This window comes from Mustela lutreola, chromosome 6 (genome assembly GCF_030435805.1).
Source record: "Mustela lutreola isolate mMusLut2 chromosome 6, mMusLut2.pri, whole genome shotgun sequence".
In the NCBI taxonomy this organism is placed as follows: Eukaryota; Metazoa; Chordata; class Mammalia; order Carnivora; family Mustelidae; genus Mustela; species Mustela lutreola.
Window position 1 is genome coordinate 93,485,869 of NC_081295.1, and position 19,378 is coordinate 93,505,246.

At 43.2% G+C, this 19,378-nt stretch overlaps 1 protein-coding gene and 1 pseudogene across 2 annotated transcripts in view; both read right to left on the reverse strand.

Moving 5' to 3' along the window:
* The window catches only part of LOC131833275 (heat shock cognate 71 kDa protein-like), a 99,954-nt pseudogene extending 87,259 nt beyond the window's left edge, over positions 1-12,695 (reverse strand).
* The window catches only part of RCAN2 (regulator of calcineurin 2), a 270,185-nt gene that overhangs the window by 182,326 nt on the left and 68,481 nt on the right, over positions 1-19,378 (reverse strand). The gene's annotated exons all lie outside the window — the stretch shown is intronic.

Consider the following 19,378-nt stretch of genomic DNA (forward strand, 5'->3'; position numbering starts at 1 on the left):
GTATTGTCAAAATTAAGCAGTAGTTGGATGCAACCTATTTTGCGATAAAAGATGGCAAACCCATACATTTAATCTGCCAAGAGCCACACTACCATCTTATAACAGGCTTGGGAAAGGTGGATGTAAGTGTCTCCACATATACACGATGTGTAAAAAAAAACAACATACATTATCCAGTTTTCTCAGATAAAACCATTGCTCCGGAGGTCATTAAATTCTGGCAGATTTTTCTTTGACTGTTCTCCTTTCTTTCTTAGGCTTCAAATGTGCTTCTCAAAGGCATAACCCTTTAGTCCAGTCCTCACTGACCACTCAGCCCTCACAGGCATTAAGGATTTTGATGGGATACTGGGGGCAGCTGTTTGAGGTTTATAACAATTTTAGGGAAGATTTTCTGTGCCCTCTTTTTGTTAATGTTTACAAATGACTCAAGAGAGAAACAGGTCCTAGTGCTCTGCTTTTAGTAACCCCTTTGCTTTAACATAAATCGTTTGTGAACACTTTAAAAGACACATTTTGCAGTTTTAGAGGCTACTTCCTTGAATGGGTTGGCTATAAATTATCAGAGAACTTTCCCTGTAAATAACAGCACTTTAATCCCTTCCACTTTATGCTTCATTCCCATCCACTGTGTTTCAAAAAACCAGACAAGTAGCTGATGATTTCTCTGAAGTAAAAATCACAGTATTTCTTTTAAAAACTAGCTATACAATTAGCTACTGGGGATTCAGTAACACATATCCAAAAACCGGGTCCCAGGACCTTCGCTGTCTAATAAAGGTAACAGAAACCTCTAGAACGGACCCTAAAATCCTGAAGTCTGAGCTCCTGGAGCATAGGACTGAGATTATACCATGTCCCAGGGTCAGAAAAACGTTCCGTGGTTCTTTTCCTCATCAGGTCGTATCAGTGGACTGTTTGGAAAAAAGTACCCATAAACTCCCATGGGGGTGGGGACACCGCAGAGGCACTGAAAGAGAGAAAAACCAACATGCAGAAATGCAACACAGCAAGAGTTCCCTCTTAGCACCGTCAGCGTAGCCAGATTTACGTGAAACCAGGCCCCAAGCTCGTGCAGTCAGGAGTTAATGGCAGTATACACTTACTTTTTTTTTTTTTTTTTAACTACATCGTGCCTTATACAGGTAGCAACCACCCAAATACAAAGATCTCAGTGGAAATGAAACTTGGGTTTTTCATGAGAAGCAAAGACAGTGATGATTTAAAACTTTTTTAAAACAGTTGCTTTATCAGGACACGTGGGTGGCTCAGTCAGTTAAGCGTCTGCCTTCGGCTCAGGTCATGATCCCAAGATTCTAGGATGGAGCCCCACATGGGGCTCCCTGCTCAGTGGGGGGTCTGCTTTGCCTCTCTCTGCTCTTCCTACTGCTTCTGCTCTCTCTCTCTCTGTCTTTCTCTCTCACGTAAATAAACAAAATCTTTAAAAAAAATAAAAAATTGGGGCACCTGGGTGGCTCAGTGGGTTGAAGCCTCTGCCTTCGGCTCGGGTCATGATCCCAGGGTCCTGGGATCGAGCCCCACATCAGGCTCTCTGCTCAGCAGAGAGCCTGCTTCCTTTCCTCTCTCTCTGCCTGCCTCTCCGCCTACTTGTGATCTCTCTCTGTCAAATCAATAAATAAAACCTTTAAAAAAAATAAAAATTAAAATTAAAAAATTAAAAAATAAAAAATTAACAGTTGCTTTATCTAAGGCCCCAAGAAGAATTCCAAGAACTCTCACGCGAAAATCCCATCTTTAAAAAGTCCACATTCGAACAGTCGTAAGAACAGGAAAAATACAATAATTTGATTGTTCAGAAGAAGGAAAGCACTCTTGCTGCCAGGAACTTGCTTCGTGGGCAGAGCACTACCCTTTTAATGGAAACGATTTTTTTTTCTTTTTTAGGTCGGTTCCACACCCAGTGTGGAGCCCAACATGGGGCTTGAACTCGTTACCTTGAGAGCAAGATCTGAGCTGAGATCAAGACTCAGAGGCTTTACTACTGAGCCACCCACATGCTCCTTGAAGATTTTTAAAAATATGCATGGCGTCTGGGGGAAAAGAAATCCACTTCAAGATTGATACTTGTTTTTTATTTTATTTTTTTAAAGGGGGGGGGCACCTGGGTGGCTCAGTGGCTTACAGACTCTGCCTTTGGCTCAGGTCATGATCCCAGGGTCTTGGTATTGTGAGTCCTGCATTGGGCTCTCTGCTCAGTGGGGAGCCTGCTTCCTCTTCTCTCTGTTTGCTTGCTTCTCTGCCTGCCTGTGATCTCTATCAAATAAATAAATAAAATCCTTTAAAAAAAATAAGTAAGTAAATAAAAGATTGATAATTGCATATCATTTTATTTTGTAGATGTTAGTATTCTATTTGGTGACAGGGTCAGGATATCTGCATTTGTCATAAGTTGTTTAGGTAATTTTATGTTCAACCAAGTCTGGAAACCTGCATGTTGACCTACAGCTGCAGTTCTCCGAGTAGGGTCCCTGAGCCAGCGGCATCAAAGTCAGCAGCTCCTGGGAACCCGGCAGACCTGCTGAAGCCGAATCCCGAAGAGTGGGGCTTGCTGGTTTCAACTAGAATGCCCCTGAGTGAGATGCGGCTCCAGTTTGGAGGAACACTGGTCTCCAGAGAATGGCCAGAGTCCCCAAGGTGTCTCATCTGGTAATTCCAGGAACTTGCAATGGATGGGTGGTTTAACAGTACTCGACGAAAAGAAAGGTGAGCTGACCTGACCTTACAGAGGGCCAGACCCTCAGAAGCATGCCTCTAAAGGGAAAGAGAGGAAAAAAGAAGAAGAAAAAGAATACTGATGGAGGACTGTGCAAAAATTAAAACTCAAGAAGCGTAAGAAGAAATCAGAGATTAAAATGGAATGGTATTAGGCAGCCCTGAAACGGCCCACCTTGAAGAAAGTAGCTCTGATTTTTCAAAGTCATCAGTTCATTGGGATTGAGATTTACAAAATCCATGATTATTCCTGGAAGAGGGAAGCTGTTTCTAAAACAACTTCTAAGGCTTTTCTATTTGGAGTCCTGGAATCACAAGCATTTTGTTCCCTAGGCAGCCTCTGTCAGATACCTGGAAGAGATTGCTTTCAGGACGATGTTCCCATTACTTCCCTACGGGGGGCTCGCAGGGCGCCACTGTGCATTACCTAGCCGGCATACCTGTTTACAAGTTTAGAGCCAACCGGTACGGGGCGGAACAGCTGTGATGTCTGCAGGCTCTTGGTGGCAACCTGCCACAGACGGTACCAGCGGGTGAGCTGCTCAGATAGCAGCGTGGGCTCCCTTTTCCTGCTACGGAAGATGGTGGCTAATGAGCTCGCACGTTAGCCCGGCCTCCCTCTGTACAAGGGGAGATGGAGAGGAGAAGGGAGTTGAGGAAAATTGGAAGGGGAGGTGAACCATGAGAGACTATGGACTCTGAAAAACAACCTGAGGGGTTTAAAGGGCCGGGGGGTAGGAGTCTGGGGGAACCAGGTGGTGGGTATTATAGAGGGCACGGATTGCATGGAGCACTGGGTGTGGTGCAAAAACAAAGAATACTGTGAGCTGAAAATAAATTTTAAAAATAAATAAATAAATAAGAAAAGCAGAGCAGATTTGGACTGCCTTTCACGTGCTGAAGATTCTGCAAGGAGGAAGGCAAGAGTCATTTGAATACTTCCAGCACTGTTCCTATTTCCAGTGATGGTGACAGATTGATGCCCAAGGCTACCACTAGGACTCCTAGTGGAGGGACCAAGGTTAGGGCAGAGCTCCTTGCTGCCAACCAAACAGAGCAAAGCTGCCAGCTGCGCAGAGAAGGAACTCATCTCCTTGCCCTCTCTATCTCAGTGCTCTAGGTGACCGAGTTATTCAGCCACTTTGAGTATCCTGATCATAAACAGACTGGTTGGCAAGCTTGGCAAGGGAAGGACATTTCTACCTGGTTTGTTGTTTTTTGCTTTTTTCCAAATGGAAGGAGTTTGGCCAAGAAAAATGCCACCCTCGCTGGGATGGCTAGCATCACGTTTGCTCCTGCACATTGCTTTTTTAATGTCAGAAAGTCAAGAGGAGCGAAGAAAGGGCCAGCCATCTCCTAAAATCTTGGGACTTGGGAGACGCTCCAAGGCCCACGAATTTCGTAGGGTTATAGCAAACCACAAAAATCCAAACCAAGATCACATGCCATTAAGATGTCTTTTAAATTATTCTAATAGAATCGATTCCTTTATGCTGATTTATTTGAAGTTATCTTGGAGTTTTTAGGAACGTAGTTCATAAAGATTAGGTATTCCGCGTAAAGAAAAGGAATAGTCTAAAATGATTTTTCAACATTCTCATCCACTCCCAGAATCCTACAGATTAATTTGTTCATAGAATTGAGCAAATATGAATGCAGTACTAAAAATCACATTTAGTAGGATACAGAAAGGTTATATAATAAAACCGGAAATATTATAACACAGTTTGTTCTTACATTATTATTCTTCATCTTTCAAAGTTACCTTAACTCCTTTATGGGCTTCGAATACCACTCCGTCAACTCTGGCTACAGTCCACTTCCCATATTCAACTGAATTCTGTGGTTTTGCATTTATAAAACATAAGTATAGATGTTTATAACTAGACCCCTGACTTTCACTCTACAATGTTAAGAGAGGAGAGGCCAAAAAATGGGGACTGTGGTTTGCATCCATGAAAGTACTGGACCATTTTCTCCAATCTCACTTTTTCTATAATAGGCTTTCAAATGAATCATTTGTTCACTCCTTCATTCTTTAACTACGTAAAAGGAGCCTACGCTAATTTTTTACTCTCTCTTGCATTCTTAACCCATTGCATTCTTAACCCATTGGGCCATCCAGGCGCCCTCTCTCTTACATTCTTTTACAAATTTTTCTCTATGTAAACATTCATTAAGTATTTTGGACTGAAGGTTTGAAATAGCAGGTGATGTGAGATATATCAATAACAGGCCCCATTCTATTTGAAATCCATGAGGACATGCTAATAAGGCTGAAGTGTAAACCACACTGAGAATATTTGAAGTGGTATGGCTCCACCTTCTGGCCACAAAGCAGAAAGGCATGCCTGGCAAAAAGTCAACCGGTTCTGGGACAGGGCCTGCTTTTTACCAGTGCAACCCCTTGCTGGTTATTGCAGTGTTCAGATATTTTCTGAGTACCTAGTCTGGGTTATGGTTCCAGATAAGAAGCAGGCTCTTAAGGATAGCTTGGAGAAAACAGGATCTTCTTATTCTGTGAAAAATTCAACCTTGTTAGAGCAAATCTTCTTTGCATAATTCAAAAGCACATAAATTGTTATTTGGAAAATATTCAATGTTAACAAGGATAATGTAATCTTAAGCTATTTGTCAATCTGTGACTTTCAAAGTCCTTTCGCATGCACCACGTCTGTCACCCTTACCTTTGAGAAGGGGCTGGTGCACACAGGAAGCTGGGAGGGGGAGCGGACTCACTATCCCTGCTGTAGCTCAGCAGGGATAGGTTTGCTTATCAACAACTCCACTTTTTAGCCTGCACCTGTGAACAAATACCTGGAACTTTTGAAGACACTTCATATATCGAAGGAGAGTCTATGGTGGCTAGGAAGACCACAGAGACTATACCCTATTTAAAAGTCCACAGAGCACCCAGGGACAGATGAATGAACGATGAGGTACAGTAGTCCTCCCCCTTGACCCACATATTTGCTTTCCACAGTTCAGTTACCTGCAGTCAACTGAGGCCTGGAAGCAGAGGCTCAGAAGGTCTACAGGAGCCTGCTGCTACGCCACAGTACCCACGTCACTCCCCTCCCTTCGTCTCCTCACACGGGCATTCTTGCATCTCACACCAACACAAGAAGGGCGAGCTCAAAATCAATTATTTTGAGAGAAGGATAGAGACCACATTCACACAACTTTCATTAGCGTACACTGCCTAATTGTTCTATTTTATTATTAGTCATTATTAATGTCCTATGGTGCCTCATTTATAAATTAAACCTTACTGTAGGTATGTAGGTACAGGAAAACATATTGTACCTACAGGGTTCAGTACTATCTGTGGTTTCAGGCAACCGCTGGAGAACTTGGAACAAATCCTCTGTGGATAAGTGGAGACTACCATACATACATACAGTGAAATATTACTCCGTCATAAAAAGTAAAGAAATTCTGGCGCATATTGCAACATCAGTGAATCTCCAGGACGCTCCACTAAATGAAATAAGCCAAAGGCAAAAGGACAAACATTGAGAGAAAGTAGAAACAAGGTTACCAGGGGTTGGAGGGAGGGAGGAATGGGGAATTTGTTTAATGGCTCTAGAGTTTCAGTTCTACAAGGTGAAAAAATTCCAAGAGATGGGTGGCAGGGAAGGTTGCACAACAGTGGGAGTGTACTTCATGCCCCTGAGGTAGACACTTACAAATGGTTAAAATGGTAAACTTTATGTTACTTGTATTTAACATAGGCATAAAATTCAGAAGAAACCTGGCCCACAGTTAAGCAGCAGGTGAACAGGAGCTCCTAGTAGCTCTAAGAGCTCTCCTATCCAGCTGTGTTGCTGCCACTGATCCTTTAAGAATCAATGAAACAAAGCCTGGGTTTTGACACTATCCTCTGTGGCAAAGCAAGTTTTGAGACCTCTCTCCCAGACTAACTGAGGTGTATATGTCCACGGGGATTTTTAATGTTTAGAAACAGTTCAACAGCTTGCACCCCGCTGTAGGATATGCTATCTAAGAACACAGGGGTCAAGCCCACTAAAGGCAAGTTTTAAACTTTCTGGTGAATTTGAAAAGAATGTGGCTTCCATTGCTTGTTTCACTACAGGTGAGATAGGCTTTTTTTTTTTTTTTAAGATTTTAATTATTTATTTGACAGAGAGAGAGAGACAGCAAGAGAGAGAACACAAGCAGGGGCAGAGGGAGAGGGAGGAGCAGGCTTCCCGCCGAGCAGGGAGCCCAATGCAGGGCTGGATCTCAGGACCCTGGGATCATGACTTGAGCCGAAGGCAGATGCCCAACGACAGAGCCACCCGGGCGCCCCAGGTGAGATAGGCTTTCAGTGTAAGAAATCATATCCAGCACCAAGGCTCTGACCCATAAGGAAACACGACAAACATCATTCTACCATCTAGTGGCTAGCGCCTCCCTCTGCCATATATAAACTCAAGTTTTCAAAGGCAATGCTATTGGCGGAGTCCAGGAGATGGCTAATGCTATAAAATAGAGTCCTGTAATTGTAACTTAGTCACAGATTAGGACTAGAAGATCTTAAATCATCCATATTAATAAACCAGACCAGACTTCATGAAGAGCCCAGGTCCCTGGGAAGAGTTTGGGTATCCCACTTGTTGTGTCAGTAAAGTCATAAATCTGTGTTGCTCCTTGCAAAGGCTGGTGATAGAAGGACTGGAAGGTGGTGGAAAACCAGAGTAGAGGGAAGGGGGGGACAGTGTACGTGGGCACTTATGGAAGGTAGCCAAAACCTGCCTTCAGCAAAGCACCAATGGGTTGGATGGGGTATTCAGTCAAGTCCCTTACTCACAAGAAGCTACTCAAAAATTTCACTACAGGGTACTATGGTTCTCTACAGAATAAGCAAAAACCTCAGAAGGCCTGAATTAGAGACACGATTGTTGCTGCTCCCACCCCCAGAAAACAACTCAATAAACAAAAATATTAAAAAGGGTCTGTTATAATGTTGCTCATCTATGTATCATATTTTCTGTTTAAAGGAACCCTTGGTGACATTTTAATATTTAAATAAGAGGGTCAAATAACAATAATTTCTTATTATAATTGTAGCTACTATTTATGAACACTGTGTGCTTTTCCTACATTCTAACTCTCCTGACATTTGACATATGAAGGACCAAGGATCAGAGATATTAAGGAGCTTCTGCAAGGCCACAGTTAGTAAGTGGCAGAGCTGGGTTTTCAACCGGTCTCTGAAGCCTTTGCAATTATATACTGGATGGGCCCTAGGTCTTTAGAGGTCATTCTTCAGTATTTAAAAAAAAAAAAAAAACACTACATGGTTAGAGACCAAGTGGAAACACGGTTATCCTCACCAGATTTAATTTCAGAGAGCAAAGACAGGGTCCTTTTGCTTTCCGCATCCATAAATCTAGTTCAGTGTCTGAAACTACGGAAATGTTGGAATCAACCCATTAACCAATGGACTCCACACAACTAAATTAAAAGATTGTTACAAGAAAATACTCATCAATACTAATCAGGGGCAGCCACCTCCATAAGCAATCAATGAAAAAAAGTCATAGTCTCTTTTGGGAATATTTTTATTTTTCTAGCATAAAAATATTCCCTACTAATGCCTGTGCTCAGGGACAAAGTGGTGTGACAGGTGGCAGTATGTGGGAGACCTGAAGGAGATAAAGCAACTGGGCAGGAAGAGAAGGCAACAGCAGCGTCCCTGGGCCCAGCACAGTGCCTCATACATGCAAGTGCTCAGTAAACATGTAAGTGAATTGATCAACCAGAGCACAATAGCAGGTGTGCCCTTAGACAAAAAGGGCACAGAAGCAATGGACCGCCATGGTGGACCCTGCTCCTCCTGTAGGACAGGAGCATCCCCCTGGACACCCTTGGAGAGGCACAGTTTGGGTAAGAAGCTCTACTCAGGTACTCACAGCTGCCCAACCTACTCACCTGATCCTCAGATGGCAAAAGACAGCAAAGTTATACATAATGTTTTACAAAAATGTAGTAAGTTCTCAAGGATTTAAGGGCTGGTAACTTCATCTGTGAAATTACTTGAGTTAATGTGGCTTTTTTTTTTCTGCTGTGTCATTTCATTGTTCTTTGGTCCTTCCACCATGACAGGGAAACAAAATTAAATTGTATTGAAGGGGCGCCTGGGTGGCTCAGTGGGTTAAGCCTCTGCCTTCTGCTCAGGTCATGTTCCCAGGGTCCTGGGATTAAGGCCCGCATCGGGCTCTCTGCCCAGCAGGGAACCTGCTTCCCTTCCTCTCTCTCTGCCTCCTTGTGATCTCTGTCTGTCAAATAAATAAATAAAATCTTTTAAAAAATTATATTGAAAATGCCAAACAAACGAACAAACAAAGAAAAAAAAGAAAACGACAGAAAATGCAGCTACTTCAGGGTAGTTTTTGGCGTATGGACCCCTCCCCAATCTTCAATAGTTCTGAACGGTTTATTACTGCTTTTATTTCCGCATTTCAAGTTCCTCAAACTAACATTTAAGACAAACATCATTTCATTGCTTCTTGTACCAAACCATTGTTTTCACTGTCCATTATGAACCCTGAAACAAGACCTGTGAGTGTATTTTCTTTTTGGCATAGTGGTCCATTCACTCCTTCATCAACAAAATGGAAATGGGCATGGAGAAAAGAGCAGAAAGGGGTTCACACAAGGTCCTTCCCTCATGGAGCTGGTTGTGAGAGAGAGGAATGAACTAACTAACCAACCAACCACCCAGCAAATCATAAAATAAGCCATTTTTTATCAGATCATTTTTAAGTCGAGAATGAAAAAGGGAAATGAGAGTATGTCTTCTCTTTTAAGGATAAGACACTGGATCTTGATGAAAAGAAGCATCCCGTCCTATCATGATCAGAAGAAGACTGCAGAAGAAGGAAGAGCTGGTTCAAGAAAGGGGGGTGGGCAGAGAGAGAGAATGTGTGGCAGAAACAGAATGGGTGAGGTGAATGGAGGAGATAATATTTGGAAGGTCAGCAGGGCATAATCAGAGTAAGGAGCTCTGAACTTTATTCTAAGTATGACGGGAAGTGATTGGAGGGCTTCAAATAAAGAAGTGACATAATCATCCTATTTGCACCTTGTTAAGGTCTCTCTGGATGCTGGGAGGAGCCTGGACTGCAGAGAGCCCAACAGCAGAAGTAGGAGGACCAAACAGGAGACTATTATAGGCAAGAGAGAATGGTGCCTTAATCTAAAACGACAGTGGTAAAGACAGGGTGAGGAAGTCTGATCCAGGATTTTTTAAGACTTAGATCTTCTAGGACTTGTATATAGCTCATATGTTAAGGAGAGGAAAAGGAAGATGAATGTCTCCCGGACTTTTGACCTGAATAACTTGAGGGGGTGGTAACGGTGTTTACAGAGATGTAGTGGGACAAACAGGCTTCCTGAGAGGTTATCAAAAGTTCTGCTTTACCCACAGTAAGTCTGAGGAGAAGTTTCAACTTACATGGAAATGTCCAGTGGACAACTGAATGTTTGAGTCTGGAGTTCTGAAGCATAGACAAGGCTGGATGTGGGCAGTGAGGGGGTCACTGGCATTGACATGGCTGAATGAGACCACCTATGGAGAGTATACAAATAAAAAACAGAAGGTTGCCAATAACTTACCTAACGGGCACTTCAAGTTCAGATGAGGGAAAAGAGAACAGGACCCTGAGAAGAAGTAGTCCGTGAGGAAAGAGAAATGGAGATTACAGTGTTATGAAAGACAAAAGAATTCTGAAGAGGAAGTAATGGTCAACTTTGTCAAATGTTCTTGAGAGGTCAAGAATGATATAACAAATTCCCCTGTTGGTGAGAATGCAAGCTGGTACAGCCACTCTGGAAAACAATATGGAGGTTCCTCAGAAAGTTGAGACTAGAGCTACCCTATGACCCCACAATTGTACTACTGGGTATTTACCCTAAAGATACAAACGTAGTGACCCAAAGGGTCACGTGCACCCCAATGTTTATAGCAGCAATGTTCACAATAGCCAAACTATGGAAGGAGCCTAGATGCCCATCAACAGGTGAATGGATAAAGAAAAAGTGATATATATACATATATACGTATGTATATATACATACATACACGCACTTGGGCGCGTGCGGGCGCGCGCACACACACAAACACACACACAGGAATATTATGCAGCCATCAAAACCCCTGAAATCTTGCCATTTGTAATGACATGTAAGGAACTAGAGGGTATTATGCTAAGTGAAATAAGTCAGAGAAAGACAATTATCATATGACCCCCCTGATATGAGGAATTTGAGAAACAAGGCAGAGGAGAGGGGAGGGGAAGGAAAAATGAAACAAGACAAAACCAGAGAGGGAGACAAACCCTAAGAGACTCTTTATTTTTTTTTTAAGATTTTATTTATTTATTTGACAGAGAGAGATCACAAGTAGGCAGAGAGGCAGGCAGAGAGAGAGAGAGGAGGAAGCAGGCTCCCCGCTGAGCAGAGAACCTGATGTGGGACTCGATCCCAGGACCCTGAGATCATGACCTGAGCCGAAGGCAGCGGCTTAACCCACTGAGCCACCCAGGCGCCCACCCTAAGAGACTCTTAATCTCGGGAAGCAAACGAGGGCTGCTGGGGTGGAGGCAGGGAGGGATAGAGCGGCTGGGGATGAACACTGGGGAGGGTATGCGCTATGGTGAGTGCTATGAATTGTGTAAGACTAATGCATCACAGACCTATATACCCCTGAAACTATATACTTCTGATCTATATACCTATATACCCCTGAAACTATATACCTCTGAAAATACTACATATATGTTAATTAAAAAAAAAAAAAAAAGAATGATATAGAAAAAGATAACTATTGGATTTGGCATCAGAAAGGCCATTATCATTTTGATGATAGCTTCTTAGTGGACTAACAGGGGGAGATCCCGATTGGAAGCAGGCTGAGGAATCCATATGAGATAGGGAGACAGTGATTATAGAAAAAAGAAGATTTTCTGTTAAGGGGACAAAAGAAATAGTTAAAAAAAGACACAGGGCAGAGGAGACTGTTTTGTTTCAAGGAGAGGAGATACCTCTAGATGCTGATAGGAATAATCTAGTAGAAAGCAATTCATCATGTGGGGGTGACAACTCACTGTAGGCACAAAATGTCTGGGAGGCAAGATAGGCTGGGACTCTGAGCACAGTGAAAAAAGGCTGGGCCCTTGCTAGGAGCAGAGCTATCCCTACCCGTGCAAAAGGAGACAAGCAGAGAGCACGAGTTAATATGGAATCAGGCTGGTAGACCAAGAGGCAAGAAGATGAGGGTGGGGTGTTCCTCTTTCTCAATGCAACGTGATCCACCATCCTCTTCTGAGGCTGGCTCTGGAGGAAAGAAGAAGGCATGAAACAGCCATCTGAGAGACTGGAAAAGGGAATGTCTACGCTACAAACACCAGGAGGATTAAATGTCCAGTTGTGGTTTCCTATACTGTATATAAAGTGAGAAAAGTCTCCAGCAGCTGTTCAGCAGCAGACCCATGAACTGAGGTAAGCCAGGATGAAGGCTTTATCACAAGAATATAATAAAGGTAGCAAAAAAACCCAAAAACAAACAAACAAACAAACAAACAAAAACCCCTGAGGGCATTTGAAGGAAGCCGTGATAATGATAGGGCAAAACCTTTAAGCTGGTCAGGAGGTAGTAACGTCATGAAAGGGATCGACTGGAGGTGTGTCCTGGAGGACTCGAGACACTCAAGAATGGCTACAGGAGAATGTGTATGTAAATAAAGGGTAAAACGTGGAATGCTTGGAGTCAAACATTTAAACTTAGGGCACCCTCTCATCAGGGAATGATTTACTCTACCAACTCTTCTTAGTGTCGCCCCAGTTCTAAACCCTATGAGATTGAACTTGGCTACCCTGCTTACTTTCTGGACACCCTTGCGCAAGCCATGTAACATCCCTGAGCTCCTATCCATAAAATAGAGCTGGTCAACCATCCCTGTTACTTTGAAGATGAGAGGTAACATACGTAAACACTTCCCACAAGGCAGGTGCTCAGTCCTGCCTGCCTACTGGGCATGCTCATGGCTGTTCATACAGCATCAATGGCAGCTTAAGAGCTCATAGAAGGGCAAAGAGACTTGGGCTGTATCTAGTCCATTACTGACCCATCTCCTCCTATAGCTGACGCTACAATTCATTCCTTGATTCAAATTTAGCCTTTACAGTTATCGAGAGGAATTAATGAAGTTATCCATTCTATGTACTATTGCACATTTGTTTCAGATTTCAAAATAACTTAGAACCAAATGGGCCAAGAATAAATTATAAAGAAATTCCTTAATTTTGTGTTCTTATACTTAACTCCTTTACTTCACGTTAAAAATGATCCTTTGTCTTTTCTCTTTAGCCAGAATTGCTGTTCTAATAAGGTGTAATGAATATATATGATAGTATCAAAGATTTAACTTCTACTCAAGAAAAACACTTTCACTGATACTAGTAGATTATATAAGTAAAAAAAAGAGAAAAAAAATTCACTATAGGGGTGTCTGGGTAGCTTAGTTGCTGGGCATGTGCCTTTGGTTCGGGTTGTGATCCCAGGGTCCTGGGATCCAGCCCCAGGTCAGGCCCCCTGCTGAGCGGAAAGCCTGCTCTCCCACTCCCCCTCCTTGTATTCCCACTCTCACTGTCTCTCTCTGTCAAATAAAAAATAAGATCTTTAAAAAAAAAAAAAACTTCATTATATGTATTTTAAAAATTCTTCCCAGGAGGAAAGAGGTAGCACTGAGTCAAAAGATTCTCAGAGAGGGGCACCTGGGTGGCTCAGTGGGTTAAAGCCTCTGCCTTCCGCTCAGGTCATGATCCCAGGGTCCTGGGATCGAGCCTGGCATTGGACTCCCTGCTCAGCAGGCAGCCTGCTTCTCAGAGACAAACTGAATGAAAATAAAACAAGAACAGAAGTGTGTGCATCTTTGGAAGAACAAATTACATCCTGGAAACACATCAGTAGTCAGTACTTACATACATTAATTGGGTTAATTAAATTAGGAAATCGAGATAGGTTTCCTGCTTTGATTAGGTGGAAAATTCCCTTCAGTTCTGTAGGGCGGTTAAAAGTCCTCTTACAACTTGGGGATTAGTTTAATTGGAAGATGCCACTGAAGGAAATCATTACAATGGAACAACAGTGTGAGTGCAGTTTGATATGTAAGAGTGTTGTTTTTGTTTTTAATTGGGGGCTGTAAAAAAACCTTCAAGAGCATATGTTGATAGATATTTTAGGTCCAAGTTAACGCCGGTAGTGAGCACCAAATGCCCCTTTCCTGTCTTTTCTCTTTGTCACCTGCTGAGGATGCAAACAGGTGATTCTGTGAAATGAATTCTCTTTACGGTTGCAGAGCAGAGCACCTGGTTCCGAACTACTTCTGCTCACCAAACTGGCCAGACCAATCCCTGGCATAAGGGAAATGTGGCTTCCTTGAAGAAGGGAGAAGTGTTATCTGGTATCACTCGTGGGTTGGGGCAAAGAGTGGAGCCCATACAAAGCTAGGTGACCAGTCCTAGAGTGTTTTCCCATCAGTTTGGTTCTGGTTGACAAGACCACGTGGCTAGCCACTTGGCTCTCAAAAAGAGTAATTAAGTGCTTGTTACTATTTCAAAACTTTCAGAGATATTGGAAGATGGCAAGGCGGTGGGGTAATCTGACAATGAGGGGGCCCTGAACACTGTGCATTAGAAATCAAATTAAAGATGAAAATATCAGTACATGGGGTATCCTTTTGATGCCAAATATATATTAAGTGTTCATTTTGCAAAGCACTCTGTGCCAATATCATGCATCCTACAAAGAGAAATAAGGCACAGTGGCTCCATTAGCGTAAGAGGAAAATCAACACAAATGGCAAAATGGCAAAGGCCTTGTAGAGTCCGGCAAGTGCTAGAAGTTTCCAGACAAATAGCCATGGGAATGAAAGGTGGGAAAGGGGGCGCCTGGGTGGCTCAGTGGGTTAAAGCCTCTGCCTTCGGCTCAGGTCATGATCTCAGGGTCCTGGGATCGAGGTCCGCATCGGGCTCTCTGCTCAGCAGGGAGCCTGCTTCCTCCTCTCTCTCTGCCTGCCTCTCTGCCTACTTGTGATCTCTGTCTGTCAAATAAATAAATAAAAATCTTTAAAAAAAAAAAAAAAAGAAAGGTGGGAAAGGTTACTCAGGGTTAGGGAAATGACAAAGGACTTCCTAGAAGGTGGATCCTTTGAACTTGTCTTGGAAAATGGGCCATATTTTAATAAGTAGAGATGGAGGAGAAAGCGGATGGTAGAAAGTAGTGCATTGTAATGGGTAAGTGAAGGTTGTATGCCCAGGGATCATGAATTCTCAAACTGGGCTGGAGAGCAGGTGAGTTCCAGGACGCTATGGTGTATGCCAGCCTGGAAAACTAGTCTGGGATCAGATCATGTATGTCTGGTATGTCTCCTGAGCCAAGGAGCTGGAACTTTATTTTGATAGAATCTGTGTGGAAAATAGAGACAGGCTCCCCAAAGATGATCACTTTGCTCATCTGAGAGATGCCAAGGTTACAAGGGCAAAACCAAAGCACTGGTTATAGGCACAGCTTGAAAGCTATAGCAATAAGATACGTTAAATAGGAAAGTAAAGGAAAAACAATCATAATCATGTGTGCTAGAACTATTGTGATTGACTTGTAGGACTGTGACAGCATTGATCAGGTTCGCAATACAGAAAGAGGCACGGGAATGAAAATGTCGGGCTGGGGACATGGAAAGGCAAGTTTAGCCGTGGACCTGCGAGCTCGCAGGCCTTCATGGTGTGTGTGGGTGAGGGGACCCAGGAGATACACTGGGCTGAAGTGAGCTGAGAGCATCTACTGGACCAGCTACCGGCATGAGGCTGAGAGAGAGAAAAGAGCTTCACAGATGCTGATATTTGAGGGCTAGGCAAAGGAGAAGGGCCCGGCAAAGAGGACTGAAGAGGAACAGCAGACAGAGTAAAGTTAGGAGAACAGGTGCCTGGCATATGGGTGATTCCCAGTAACTCAAACAAACAAACAAACAAACTAGGATAGTGTCCACAGAAATTTAAAAAGAAGGGTATTTTAATAAAGGAGTGCCTGCACATGTTAAAAGGGTGAATTTTATTGTATGTGAATGATGTCTAAATAAAGCCGGTATTAACAAGGAATAAAGGGATAACCGATGGTGTGAGATGATACAGAGAAATTAGGGAGACGGCGGGCAGTGGAGCTGAAGGGACGAATAAACCACCTCTAAAAGAGCGATTCCCGGGGCGCCTGGTGACTCAGTCAGTTTAGCATCAGCCTCCGGCTCAGGTCATGATCTTGGGATCCTGGGATCGAGCAGAGAGCCTGCCTCTCCCTCTCCCTGTGCTGCTCCCCCTGCTTATACTCTCTCTCTCTCTTTCTGTCAGATAGATAGATAGATGCTTTCAAAAAAAGAGGAGCAATTCCAGTAGAGAAGGAATGGCAGGAATCCAACTGTTGAAAGCAAAATGGGCATTGAAAAGTGGAAAAATCTAGTCTTCTACCTTCTAATTAGTAAGTTCAACATCTCTCATGTTTTATCTTTAAAATAAAAACAATACATCGTTACTGTGAAGTATTTGGAAAATGTAGAGGGGCTTAAAAAAAGGGAGAATCATCTAATTTTCTATCGTACTGGAAAAACAATGGTTCATGTTATGATGGATTTATTTCGATACATTTTTCTGTGCTTATTATTTATAGACTTACTTGAAATCATGAAAAACATTCTGTTTTTTTATCCGTTTGAGGAAAAAAAATTCAATCTCACAGCATTTACTGTCATATGGATGTGTCATCATTTTAAAATCATTCTCCTATGGCTAGACTTTGGTTTATCTCCCCTTTATTTATTTTGCTATTTCCATTGTAATGAATATATTTATTCCTAAATCCTTATCCAATACCATTTTACTATTTCCTTAGAATATATGCTTAAATGGGGAATTGCTGCGTCAAAATACATGGGCATTTTTATGACTTGCTGTATTATCAAATGGATTTTCAGAAAGATGGTACCAATTTACAATCCTTCAAGCAGGGATTCACTGCACGCTCTCCCCTACTGAGTATTATCATTTTCTTTTCACTCACTTTGCCTATTCCAGACATAAAAACCGTATCTCACTGTTGGTTTAATTTGCATATCTTAGCTCAAAGAGCTCTCAAATAAGATTCTCCTTCAAGATCTGTGATTTGTTTCTAAGCTTCCTGATTAAAAAGGCAACAGAGAGAAACAAACTGATGAAAAAAGATTATGAAAATGAACACAGATTAAAATTTAGTTCTATAAAACCAACAGAGAGACATATCAATTTGGACAAAGAAAAAGGAGCTCTTCATTTATGATAACCGAGTACTGTAGGAAAAGAATCTCTCTCCCATTCGGTTGCTAATAATCTTTCTGGTTGTTTTCTGAAGCCCCTGTTTTTCCCCCAAACAATCACAGGAGCTGGGGCAAAATACTGAGTCACCAATTTTCTCATAGTCTTCATACACATCTCATTTATATGATCCAACATATTCGATTTCCCTTGGGGTGGAAAACTCTCTCCTAAGTATTTGTATTCAAGGTCTAATGATACTGGAATAAGAATAAAGCTGCCATTTCCTAAGAGCCAGGCCCCGTGCCATGATTTACACACATTATTAACTCTTACAACACGTCATAGGGGAAACTATCAGACCCATTTCTCTGATAAGAAAACTGAGGCTCAGAGCGACTTTGCTGTGGCCTGAGCCACACAGCTATGAAGTGATATGAAACTCCAGTCCGGCTGCCGAGTGCTAACACCGCTGTGCTCTCACGCAAATCCCCCTCCTATTTGGTATGTCATTTGGCATTAATAATCTGGGGAGACGGGGCACCTGGGTGGCTCAGTGGGTTAAAGCCTCTGCCTTCAACTCAAGGTCATGATCCCAGGGTCCTGGGATCGAGCCCCGCATTGGGCTCTCTGCTTGGCAGGGAGCCTGCTTCCTCCTCTCTCTCTCTCTGCCTGCCTCTCTGCCTACTTGTGATCTCTGTCTGTCAAATGAATAAATAAAAAATCTTTAAAAAAATAAAAAATAATCTGGGGGGACAAGTTAGTATCATTATCGCTATTAACCTATTTGAACTTCAAGAAAAGAAAATTATTATAATACAGCAGTTTCCCAGGATCTCACAAAGTATCTTAAATACTGTGTTGGGCTAAAGTGTGTTATTATGATGAGAGCAGAGAAAAAAAAAAAGTGAGTGTTTAAAGAAAACACTTCAAGCGTCCATTTCTCTGACCTTTCCAACAATTCCTGCACTTCTTCTGAAAGACCCCTCCCCTAGAAGATAGATAGGATAACTAACCGCTTGTTTGCTTTTCTGTGAACCGCTGGCTTTTAGGTGTAAATTAGGTTATTAATTGCTCTTTTGCCCTTCTGTAACTGCTTGGCTTATAGAAATAATAGAAGACGCCATGATGGCATTCCTACCTTCCCCCTTCTTGTTCCCCCTCCCTGCCTCTCTCCTCCCGCGCGCGGGCCCTCAGAACCAATCAGCTTGTTCCCCCTTCCCGCCTCTCTTTTCGCGCGTGCGCGCGTGTCCCCAAAGCCAATCAGCAAACTCCACGTATGCCTTTTTCAAAAGTTCTGTCAACCAATCAGTTGCGCCCCACCCAAAACTTGTTTGTACCTGTCTATAAAAACCCGGCACCACCCCAGCCGGGTGTGCTCAGCTAGCAGGAGCTGCTGACCACCCACAGGCGCCTGCGTAACAATAAAGAACCTCTTGCTGATTGCATCCAGTGGCAGTGTTGGATTCTTGGGTAAGGGGATCCGCGGGTCTTTCACTTCAGCCTTCAGATCAGTGAGCCTCCCGCTTTCCCCCCATTCAGGCATAGAGGTCCCCCTACATTCTTAATTCCTCACATAACTCAGATGCCTCAACAGCGCCCTTAATCACTGCATAGATCCCTTCCTCCATGATTCCCAACGGACCAAGCTTCGGCTCCTCCACGACCCCCCTTTTGTGCACCAGCGTCCTGGCAACTCAGTATTACTAGATCAATTGCCTTGCCAATTGATCTCACTTTACATTCATAACCAAAAATCTCCAATGGCCACTTAACATTTGTAGAATTCTAAATAGACTGCCTTGGAATGATCTGTTTTTCTCCCACTCCAGAATGGCTATTTTGCATATCAAATACACAACACCCTTCCCCACCTCCTGCTGAGGAGCCTGCCCTCTTCCCCCCGGAGAGAAAGGCAGCAATCCCACAGAGCCTGGCTCAGCAATCCCCCAGGGAGTGCCTCGCTTCCCAGTCCCATAATAACTGCCTACCTCCATCACAATGGAGGAGCTGAACCTGCTCCCATCATGCAAGACAAGTCCTGCATGGTGCCCTTGATCCCAGCTTTTCCAAGACTGGAGCTGTCCCATGGTTCAGGGCTCTGTTCAAAGGTTCCCCTCTCAGAGAACCTCCCTTCCTCACCCAAACTCAACACCCATCACTTTCCAGGGTTCCATTCTAGCTCGGCGCTTCGGATGGGCCATGAAGAGTTGCCCTGGCATCATCTGGGAATGGGGCAGAGGCAAATCTTGGACCCCACCCCAGACTCCAGAAATCTACTCCGGCCACTCTGGAGATG